This window comes from Pinus tabuliformis, chromosome 1_1, assembly GCF_031772625.1.
Source record: "Pinus tabuliformis cultivar Carrire ecotype Pingquan chromosome 1_1, CPIR1, whole genome shotgun sequence".
Classification (NCBI taxonomy): domain Eukaryota; kingdom Viridiplantae; phylum Streptophyta; class Pinopsida; order Pinales; family Pinaceae; genus Pinus; species Pinus tabuliformis.
Window position 1 is genome coordinate 751,135,294 of NC_142297.1, and position 12,784 is coordinate 751,148,077.

Genomic DNA, 12,784 nt, shown 5'->3' on the forward strand with positions numbered 1-12,784 from the left:
TATATGCAAATTTTAGTCATTTTTTTAGTAACTAATTAGCCATTTTGTATTAGTGTGTACCATGCTTTTTAATTTGCAATTTTAATAGATTCATTTTAAATAACTTGACAAAAAAACTTTAAACAAAACCTAAGAATCATCTACTAACATTATAAGAATGATTGAATGCAAAATACACCAACTAAATGCAAATTTACTTTCATTGCTATGTATTCATGAACTTAAATATGTAAAACCTTTAAAAGCATCAAACCATGCATCATGCAAATTGTGGGCTATGTTTTATAATGCAATGTTATCAAGTCTATTTTTGCATTCAAACAACTTTATATTAAAAGTTAACTATCAACTGACATCCATAATAGCCTTTCTATACATGAATGCAAAATGTACATACCATATTTTATAATGGAAATTTAATTTATGATTGTTTTAGACATCTACACCAAATTATAAGATTCATTCAAACGCAAAATGTACCATGTTTTGTAATTTTCAATTTTACTATATTCATTTTAACTAAATTGACAAAATAACTTTAAACAAAACCTAAGAATCATCTACTAACATTATAAGAATGATCATGAAAAATGTACCAACTAAATGAAAATTTATTTTCATTCTACATATTCATGATCTTAAATATGTAAAACCCTTAAGCATCAAATCATGCATCATGCAAATTGTACCATGTTTTATAATGAAATATTATAGTATGTTTGTGCATGAACAACTTTATATTAAAAGTTAACTATCAACCGACATCCATAGTAGCCTTTCTATACATGAATGTAAATGTAAATAACATATTTTATAATGCAATTTTTATGATTATTTTAGACATCTACACCTAATTATAAGATTCATTCAAATGCAAAATATAGAATGTTTTGTAATTTACAATTTTAATAGATTCATTTTAAATAACAAGTGAAAAAATAGCTTTAAACAAAACCTAAGAATCATCTACTAACATTATAATAATGATTATGCAAAATGTAGCAACTATTTATGCAAATTTACTTTCATTTTGCTACATATTCATGAACTTAAATATGTAAAACCAAGTTTTAAGCATCAAACCATGTATCATGCAAAATGTACATAAACTCTAAAATTAGCTTGTATTAAATCATAATAAAGAGTTGTACATTTAAAATATGTCCAAAATTTATATCATTATAAAAGTAAATATAGCATAAAGGATTATCAAATAAAAATTTGCATCAATTTAGAGAATCTTACTAAAATATATGATCTATCAACCTCCTCGTGCTCTCATCTGAATCATGGGTGCCCTGCACAACATGTGTAATTGCATATATACATAAGATTTTGTACTTTAAAATTAAATTTTAATGTTTTAAAATTAAATGAGAATGTAATCATCAAAACAAATTTATAAAAAGTTTCAAATTCCATGCAATACCTCATGTTGTCCCTCCCTGCCCCACCCCCGCCCATTGTGCCCTTGTGGTGTTCTACATGCAGTGTGCCCTCATGGATAAACTGTACAATACAGATATATATATATATATATATATATATATATATATATATATATATATATATATATAAAATTGCACATGAAAATGCATAAACTATATCAATATTAAAAAATAAAGTATCAACTTTTCAAATTGTTAAGATGACTCGATCCCTATAACCGACTAAAGTTTCAAATTCTATGCAACACCTCATGGTGTTCCCCCTACATTTCTTGCACCTGGATGCTTTGTATAATACATGTATATATATAAAAAATAAAATTTCACATGAAAATGCATAAACTCGCAATATTAAAAAAATTGTTACACGACTTTTTCAAATTGTTTAGATGATCTTATCCCAATTGTCGATTCCATCGCTAAAGTCCCTAGATAGAGGAAATCATCTCCACGAACCTAAAATTGAAAAATTTTAAAACTGTAAGATAAATCTATCTCATTTTTTAATGAAACTTGCACTTCAATTTATAACAAAACATAAGTGAAATATTTAATACTTGTTACAATTGATTATTTGACACATCTCCTAGTAGGAAGGAAGAGGAAGGTGCTTTGTCGAAAACATCAAACAGAATCAGAATTTGTTAACATTTAATTATATATACATAATTATTTCAACTAAAAATATTTCCTCACAATACCGATATAATGAAAGTAGAATAATAATTGTATCAACATGAACTCTTAAAAAAAATTAACATCTCTCAAAATATTGATTGGAACTTGAACCTGAGACTGTGATATTATCAAAATTTTCTTTCAAAAAGTGAATTAACTGCAAATGGTGAACCCATGATACATTTTTGTAAGATTATATCTAAAAAAATTAACAAAATGTATGTGAATCGACATTAACACATACATTAAAATATCCACCCTAACCATTAACACGTACCGATCCCACACCCTCTTCCTCATGAACAATTAGGTCTTTCCAACCATTATGAAAACCCTTTGCATATGCTTTAAGATCCTCAATATTCATATTATATATCTTCTCATATGTTTTATATATAAAATTAGCACATGTATTAGCTGTTTTCTTTGTTGATTTATACTGATATCAATTCCAGTCAATTCACTCTGGATGTTGTCTATAATGGCATCCCTTCCTTCTCGACCAATTTGGAAAGTGGCACCCATATCTGACCGCAAAAGTTACCAGATGAGGAGGTCAGTGTACCAAAGGTGGTCAAGGGCAAGGAAATTCAGTATCACGTAATGCACCCTTACAATCACATAACTAACCTCTCCCATTACCATAATATTCAGATGGAAGGTCATTATAATCGGTTTCATACCCAAAAAGAATTTTTCATAAAATAATTTTGTAAATAAATTGGAACCTCGCCATTCTATGGCAGCTTTCCATATGTTGTAAGGAACCTATCATTCAAATGGCTGGCTATATTAGGGTGTTTGAAATATTGCACCTGGAGCATATTTCTTTTCGGCTCTTCTTTGAAATTAAACATAGATTTTTAATTTTATTTTGTAACCCTTTTACTAACCTCAGCCCATTTATCGGGACCCATTACTTCTTCCTTTCTACGCCTCATCATATCTATAAATAAATCCGTGTTGGCCCAATCTTCTCGTAAATATCAAGAAATGATCTTAGAGAGTGCACAACTATTTCTAAGATTTCTCAACTCTCTGCAGGGAGCTCCAAACTCCCAAGATCATTCCTCAATTTTGAATAATGACTTTTTCACCTTTTTAATGTACATTTTTGGAGGTTTGTTTCCCAAGGAAGCTCATCAGTAATATCAGATGGATAAGTGGTTGTTGGAGCAACATTTTCACCCTCTGCATCAATATATACAATTACATAAATATACAAACATGTGAAAAAATGTATTCATACACATGCAAGATAGACATGTACACACATATGTACATACAATTCATTTACATGTACAAATTTGTTTTAACATTAAAAAAATATATAATTTAGCAAATGATGAGGATCATGATGATTCGATTGATATTGATGACCACTCGGAGATGGTTTATCATCAGGAGAATGTTGCTGACACGGAGATGGTTGAGCATCGGGAGAATGTTCACCACCCTCATGCAACAACATAGTGAGCAAAGCTTCTAAAAAAATAGAAAATCAATTCAATATATATGTATACATACATATGATTATACACATTTATCATTTAAGTAAATGCGCACACACACACACACACACACACACATATATATACCATACCATGATGGTGTGAACAATAGCCCTCCATTGATTGAGTAGATACACTTTTCAACCTAGTTTGAGATGCTCCCAAAAAAATGAAATTTATTATAAATTAATTCAAAGCTAAACTGATAAAAAATCAATTCCATATGTATAAATACATACAATTATGTTCAAATTTTATTTAAAAACTTGCACATAAACATATATATACCATGATCATGATGGACCTCCCCCGATTCATTTGATATTATCTTTGATCCATCACCTCCCCCTCTAGTAGATGCATGAGACTCGATTGATGCTCACCTCGAAGAATAGTGTGGAAAGTACTCATACATGATATGGATATCTATAGATATATAGATACATGACATTTAAAAAGTTGCATCATGCATTTACAAGTATTTTTAAAATTGCTACTTAAAAAGATCAAGAATTCAGAAAATTATTGTAACCCTTGAAGTTACCTCATGCATTTAAAAATCTTGAAATTTCTATTTAAAAAGATTAAGAATTCAGAAAATTGATGTAACCCTTGAAGTTACCTCATGCATTTAATTGATGTAACCCTTGAAATTATATCATGCATTTTAAGATCTTAAAATCGCTATTTAAAAACATTGAAAGAATTCAAAAAGTTAATGTAGCAATCTGAAGCTCTTCATTTAAAATATACTCAAGACTAAAAACACAAATGTTGAAGCATGGACATTTTGAAAATTAAATACAAAATTTTCTAAAACATGTCAAGTTCACCAAGTTGTGCTTACATAGTGGGGGCACACTTGGTATAGAATTTAAAAAAATACATGGTCATTAAAAGCAACACATTTATAACTAAAAACCACACACATATCAAAGATATCTTACAATCTCCATCAATAAATTTTGATGGAGAAATTCTTAACACTAATTCATCTTTCACACACAAATCCTGAATTGGCATTGCCCCATACAATAGATGACTAGACATCCTATTAACATTTGCATAATGTCTTATGCTAAATGATTGAAATTGACTAACAATATTTTTTGCTTCTCCATGCAGTTGTCTTATCCTCTCCTTTTTAACTTGGTACACACCTTTCATCTAGTTTCACATGAGTCTGGCATTGGTGAAGACTACAATTCCATTAGATCCATACTCCCTAGATGTTCCTAGCCTTATATCAATGCAATATAACATGCCTCATTGTTTATTGTTCTTCCAGGTACATTCCTTTTCCTTTAGAGGACTTTGTTCATCACAATATTGCATATCACATAAGTAATCACTGCTTGCCCAGGATTGGGATAACAAGAAAATTTTATGCGTAATGTCCATTTTTCAACCATGTTTAATGGGTTTTCTGATCCTTGTAAAAAAAAAGTTCAATAAAATAAATTTAATATATTTATTTATTGCAAATGCCTTAGTTTATGAGAGAATGACAATAAATAAATACCTATTGTGATTGAATAATGGAATACTACAATTATTTAGCCTAATTTCATGGATTTGTTGGAATCAAGGGATCTAGAAAAGCATGCTTTGTTGAAATCACAACTTGTGAACTCTCACAATTCAAATCCATCCAAGTGTTGAGTGATACTGAATCCATACTAGGAAAGGAGTCAAGATTCAAAACCATGTAGAGGAGTCAAGGAGTCAAAACCACATCAAAATATTTCATTTTAAATAACATTTTTTTTATAATTGGACCAAAAATTGTTTTTCATGATTCTAGCCAAAAACTACATATAGACAATGCCAACTAGAATAATATTGCATAGAAATGGAATAGAAATTGATTGGCTCTTAGAGGCAGAGTCGGAGCACGCATGTATAGAAGTGTGCACATGTGTTGACAAGAACGCTCTCATTGTCATGTGACCTTTGGTTAATACACATTAGCTCATCCCAAATTCAAGTTATGAATCAGAAAATCTGGTTATATGATCTGAAGAAAAAGAGTTATTCTTACAGAAATCCATTATTGATCTCACTAGTTGCTCATCCGAAATTTAGGTTATGAATTAGAAAATTTGGCTATATGATATCAAAAAATATGATACATGCAAAATGTTCTTATTTGATCACAGAAATTCATTACTGATCTTACCAATGTGGTACAAATACTAGAAAATACACAGTTGATTTTGAGAAGATAAAACTAATAGAATGTATTCAAGTTATGAAGTAAATATTGTTAAATGATCTCAAAACATTAGGCTAGATATAGAAAATATGCTTATTGGATCACAAAAATCCATTACTGATCATATTGGAAAATGCATAGTTGATTCTAAGAGCATAATACTGATAGAATAAATCAATACTAAGAGAAAAAATTTCAACTGGAAAAATCAATTCATTTGGAGTGGAAATAAATATCAATGGAAAATCAAGTCATTGAGGGAAATAAAATTGGTCCATCTAATCACATTAAAAATGTATTCATCTTAACCATATCTTTTCTCTCCTATTGATCTAGTTCAATATGGTTTCTCTTGTTGTCAAGATATATTTTCTTCCATCACCTCAGTAAATCGATTCATCCATTGTTCCAACTACTCCATCCATGCCCAAAAAAGAAATCAGATCATGCCTCAGGGTTCAGCTCAAATCATGTATAGTGTAGTTGTTGGGGGTGACCACATTTGAGTGTATTATCGAGGGATAGAAATACAACTACTTCTCGATGATATCTACAGATTCCCCATCATAGTAGATGATGTGCAATTCTTCTTCCATGGTAGAAGCTAATCCTTGCGTAGTTTATTTCTTGTGACACTTTCCCATTAATGTGGCATGCAAGGCAGGGTTTGAACAAATGTATACATGGTTGCATGTCAGGCTACAGCTGCCACGGTGGGGTAATAAAAAATGTATCCAGAATGCATGGCATTGTATAGTACTTGTTGTACACTATATTGTTCGCTATCAAGTGGTTTTTGGAGGTATCCAATATTGCATGTCAAACCATGGGGGGAAACCAAAACTCTGACATTACATGGGAGGTGACCACTAACATTGACATTATGTTGAAAGCCATCTTTATCTTGATTGTTATTTAACAAGAAAATTTTTGAAGCAGTAAGTCCTTGAAGGTCATCTTTATCTTGACTATAATTTTAACAGGAAAAATTATGAAGCAGCAAATCCACGCCAAGCAGAGAGTGTATCTCACCTTTTCTCTTGTTTCCTACTAGACAACGTGTATGCTATGGTTTCATAATGTTATACCAATGGAGGCTTAATTTCTAGCGTATGAGCTTTATATGGTCACATTTGTGCGTAGTATGGGAATAGAATAAAGAATGGAATAGGTTGTGTTACAGTTGGTGGGAATAGATTGGGATCCTTATTTAATGCACAAAGAACTAGAAAACTAACTGTTGATGTGGACCCCTACACCCTCCTAGGAGGGATGATACTTTTGTAAACTTTTAATATTTCAATGATAGAGTCATAGACATGACGAGTAGAAAATAAATAGCACAGTTAATATATTGAAGAAAGTATTATTTGTCTCTTATAAATTGAGAACAACAATCCAAAACAAGCTCATTGTCAAATAACTTTTCCTAGAATGTTGAGAAACATACCTGATAAGTAAAATGGTTAAGAATTTAAAATTTATTACTGGTTAATATGAGGATCAATCCGATTCAAAATAATAATAATAAATAGCAAAGGTGTACTCATAAAATTTAATTAAATTGTTTAATTATTCCACATAAAAAAAATTACTAGAATGGTTATTAAGTTTATAAATAATAAACTGCAAACATAATATTATGACAATTACTTTACATATAATGTTCACCAAAGAGATTGGTTTCCAAATTGGAGTTTGAAATATGTTGCACAATAGGAAGCTGAGGAAGCTGACAGGAAACGGAGGACATACCTAGTTAGGATGAGGAGGTTGAGGAAGCTGATAGAATTCCTCCAACAATGACGAGGTGAAACCATACCCTGGCGCTAACCGACCAACCTTGCACAAAAATCCTGTAAACTTCCTTTGGCACCAACGAACCCTGCAAAAAAACCAAAAAAAAAATAGTAAAACCGCAAAAAATGATAAAAATGTGGGAAAAAGAATAATCCATGCACATACACGATTGTTTCCTCCAACGAACTGATGGGCGAGCCGAAATAGCAGCGCTCAACACAATAAAAATAACATACTGACAGCACAGAAAATTTGACAACAGCGTCATGGCCCTCATATATAAAGACGTTTTTTTGACTAAAAAACTAGTTCGGACAAATATATGGTTTGGTCAAATATATAGTTTGATTGAATTATTTGTTCACTCAAAATCAATAGTTCGACTGAACTAGTTTTTTGCTGATTTTTCAACTCCAAAAAAAAATCTATTTAACAGTCAGTGTTAATCTAAACAGCCAATTGCTCATCTGAATGTTAGTGTAATAATAAATTGGCTGAATAAATATAGAAAATTCGACCGAAGTTAATTTTGGTTAGGCCAAAAAATTGAGATTGTGAATTTTTCATGGGCATTTCTCACAAAAGTGTAACCCAACTTCACCTGTGTGTGTGTGTGTGTGTATATATATATGTGTGTGTGTGTGTGTGTGTGTGTGTGTGTGTATGTATGTATAAATAAGTCAAATATCTACATCATGAAGTCAAATAAGTGCAATCAAATGTTTGATACAACAGACGAGTAGTGCCTTCAACCTCGTCTGTAGTAGAAGATGATGGATGGTCAAATACTGCCTGATCAAGTACGAATGTCGAACTCAATTGAAGTGGAGGACTAAGAGGTGGTGGGTCTATAGTAGAAAGTGGATAGTATGTAGGAGAAGGTGGCCAGTTGGTTATGTCAGGAGAAACATATGACACATCCTCTAGCTTTGGAATTTGATCATCATCATGCAACTGATGACTAGTTGTACTACTAGAAGGATCATCGACACCCTAACGTCCATGACCTGATGATCTAAAATAGTTTGCTTATAGATGTGTTAAAGAATTACATGCATAAATTATATGTTGGGTCCCTATAATACTAGTGATTACCCCATTACTATTGTAGTTGTACCCCTTATTAATATTTTTGTGCCCCTATTGTCCCCATATTGTTATTACTGTGCCCCATAGAATCCCTCTATTGTTATTTTTGTGGCTTTATATTATTATTTTTAGGTCGGCTGGGTTATATTGTGACTCCTTAGACTCCTATATATAGAAAGGAGGTTTTGTCATTTGAATCATCCAAGAATTGTTCATTTATTTAATGTAAAGGAGGTTGCTCCCTTGAAGAGGCTGAATTATAAGGTGTTGATCTATCTTTTCTATCTTTTCTTGAGTTGGTTTCATAACATTTGGTATCAGAGCTTTGGATTCTAGGGTTGCGCTGCTCCAAACAGGTCATCGTGGAATTTTCACTATATCTTTTTTTATGCGACATTTCAGAAGCTAAAAAAAAAACCCGTTTGAGAAGACATTGCACTGAAGCTTGGGTCTGAATTTCATAGTTTTTTGCGCTATATTTGCGGAGATATGATCTGAGGAAGTTGGTCTTTTTGTAGACTCCTGAATTACATTCCATACAGGTGACCTGGGGAAAATCATCATAACTTTCTCTCTGAGCATCAGATTGAAATTTTGTATGAAGGTACAGAAAGAGGACGAACTGTAGTTTCTTGTATATATTTTTTAGAGGCAAAGGTCAAAACAGGGACACATGGCACGTCATACAAGTTCGCTCTACTGAATTAGTCTATAATCAGGTCACTAAGGGAGATTTTGCATAACTCTTCATTGGAGAATCCAATTTGGGTCAGACTGGTGGCATTGGAAAGAGGACATAGAGGGCTACCATAGGTCGCAATTTCAAAATTGGATGATCTGAAATTACAGAGATACATCAGAGGCAATATCGAGCTCCTACAAAGTGAAAAAAGGTGTGTAGATTTTTTAAATTTTTGCTTAATCTTGGTTTGAAAAATTATTTTGAAGGAATTCAAAGGGCATAGTAGAGCATTAGTATCGGTAACTGATGCCCCGAGGAAAGAAAATGCAAACACCTAGTAAGCAATATGAAAGCTCTAGCATGACTCATGAAGAAGAGGAAGAAATGCTACATGATATATCAAAATTACAAGACCAAGTGCAACAAATTTCACTCTCACAAAAGCTAACAGAAGCTAAGATAAATGGAGTGGAATCTAAGATAAAGGGCGTGGAAGCCAAGATTGACGATTTGAAGATAGATTTGAAGGCAGATTTGACAAATTTTCTACAAGAAATACTTACTAATGGTGAAAGGGGGGAAAGGAAACTCATGATGCAAACAAAGGAAATGTTAATCATGATTTCATAGACTCTAATGTTTGATCGAAGATGCACCATATTCCAAAAATCGATATGAGGAAGTTTGATGGCAAGGATCCTGCAACATGGATATTACAGATGGAGCAATTTTTTGATCTCAATAATGTGAAAAACACACAAAAGGTACGTATTGCAACTTTATATTTGGAACCAAATCAGTTTGTATGGTATCAATGGCTTTGCTCTCATAAACAATTTATCACTTGGGCAATTTTACGGAAGAATTGACAGCACATTATGAGGATACAAAAAGAAACATTTTTTTTAGCCAATTGATAAGTCTCAAATAAAAGGGTTCAATAATGGAGCACATTGAGGAGTTCCAAAAATTGAACATAAGGGTAAAAAATATTCCAGAGGAGCATAGGATTGATGTGTTCATAGGGTCTTTAAAGGATAATATCCAACATGATGTTCGCCTTTGGGAACCTGATTCATTAGAGAAGGCATTCAGGTTAGCAAGAAAAATGAAAAGCAAAATTATGGCAACCAGGAAGCATACCACTCACAACTATAAAGACGGAAGTGTTGTTGCCACTAGTCTTCCACAACCTATAAGGTTGACACCACAAAAATTGGAAGAAAAAAGAGCAAAAGGGCCTTGTTACAGTTGTGATAGCAAATACACTAAAGGTCATAAGTGTGCTAAGAAGAAATTATTCTACATAGATTGTGAAGAGGAAGAAGAAAAGGAGCAAGAAAGGTCAAAAGAAGAGGATATATTCCAGGAACAAAGCCTAGATGAAGAACAAATGAATCCGACCATATCTTGTAATGCATTGGCGGGAATTACCACTCCTCAAACCATCAAGATAGAAGGACAAATCAAGAAGAAAAAGGTAATAGTGTTGATTGATTCAGGAAGTACCCACAATTTTATTCATTGTAAGGTAGCAAAAGAATTGAATTTATTCTTATATCCAGCACCAGAGTGTCAAGTGATGGTTGCAAATGGAGGAACAATAAATTTCTCTAGAAAGTGTCGTAATATCAAGCTATCCATGGGAGAATATGTATTGACTAGCCCAATGCTTTCCATTCCAATGGGAGGTGCTGATGTTGTATTAGGAGTCCAATGGCTACAATCCTTGGGTACAATAGCTTTTAATTTTCAAGAACTTTTCATGAAATTTTCTGTGGAAGGAAAGGAAGTTGAATTAAGGGGTATTACAGGGAAACCGGGAAATATAATCAGCTCTAACGGTATGAAAAAGCTTCTAAAAAGGGAACAAAAAGGTGTAATTGCACAATTATGTTCGCTAGATGTTTCCACATTGGAATCATCTATTTCTCCAGATCTCCAAAAAGTCTTGGACAATCATTCCAAGGTATTTGAGACTCCCAAAGGTCTCCCACCTATTCGTGATCATGATCATGCTATTCATCTGATTCCAGGAAGTGTTCCTCCAAACATCAGGCCATACAGATATCCCTATGCCCAAAAGAGTGAAATTGAATGTATGGTTGCAGAAATGCTAGAGGCTGGTATAATTCAACCAAGTCAAAGTTCTTTCTCTTCTCCAGTAGTATTGGTGCACAAGAAAGATGGATCATGGAGCGTGTGTTCGGACTATAGGGAGCTCAACAAGCTCACTATAAAAGATAAGTTTCCCATTCCTGTCATTGATGAATTAATGGATGAATTGCATGGATCAATTTACTTCACCAAGTTGGATCTTTGTTCAGGATATCATCAAATCAGAATGAAGACTGAAGACATTCCGAAACAACATTTAGAACTCATGACGGTCATTATGATTTTTTGGTCATGCCTTTTGGCCTTACTAATGCACCCTCAACATTTCAAGGTTTGATGAATTCAATTTTCAAACCATTCCTTAGAAAATTTGTGTTAGTATTTTTTGATGATATACTAATCTACAGCAAGTCTTAGAAGGATCATGTTGAACATGTTGACAAGGTGCTACAACTATTAGAGGATAAACAATTATATGCAAAAGGATCCAAATGTTTCTTTGGAGTACAAGAGGTGGAATATCTGGGTCATATTGTATCTCATGAAGGAGTTAAGGTAGACCCTAGAAAAATTAAAGCCATTAAGGAATGGAAAATCCCCACATCCATAAAGAATCTGCGAGGATTTCTCGGGTTGACAGGGTATTATCACAAGTTTGTTAAGAACTATGGGAGAATAGCAGCACCTCTAACAACACTAATGAAGAAAGATGCATTTTCATGGACTCCAGAAGCAGCAAAGGCCTTCGAACATCTTAAAGAGGCAATGTGCCAAGCACCTGTCTTAGCTACACCAGACTTCACAAAAACCTTTATTGTGGAATGTGATGCTTCAGGAAATGGAATTGGTGTTGTTTTAATGCAAGATGAAAGACCCATTTCTTTTGAAAGTCGTCCAATCAAGGGAAAGTTTTTACACAGCTATTTATGAGAAGGAAATGTTTGCAATACTCCATGCACTTAAGAAATGGCGACCCTACCTAATGGGAAGACACTTCAAGGTAAAAACGGATCATGATAGCCTTAAATACTTTTTAGAACAAAGATTATCCTCTGAAGAGCAACAAAAGTGGGTCACAAAGATGTTGGGTTATGACTTTGAAATCATCTACAAAAAAGGGAAGCAAAATGTGGTGGCAGATGCACTCTCAAGAAAGGATGAGGATGTGGAAGCATTGTTTTGTGCCATTTCTATTATCCAACCAGATTGGGTAAACGACGCAAGGGAGGAATGTAAGAATGAC

At 32.9% G+C, this 12,784-nt stretch overlaps 1 pseudogene; it reads right to left on the reverse strand.

Annotated features, from left to right (window-relative positions):
• LOC149216181 (arogenate dehydratase 3 pseudogene) overlaps window positions 1–7,920 on the reverse strand; it is a 33,141-nt pseudogene extending 25,221 nt beyond the window's left edge.
• Between the last annotated feature and the right edge of the window lie 4,864 nt (window positions 7,921–12,784).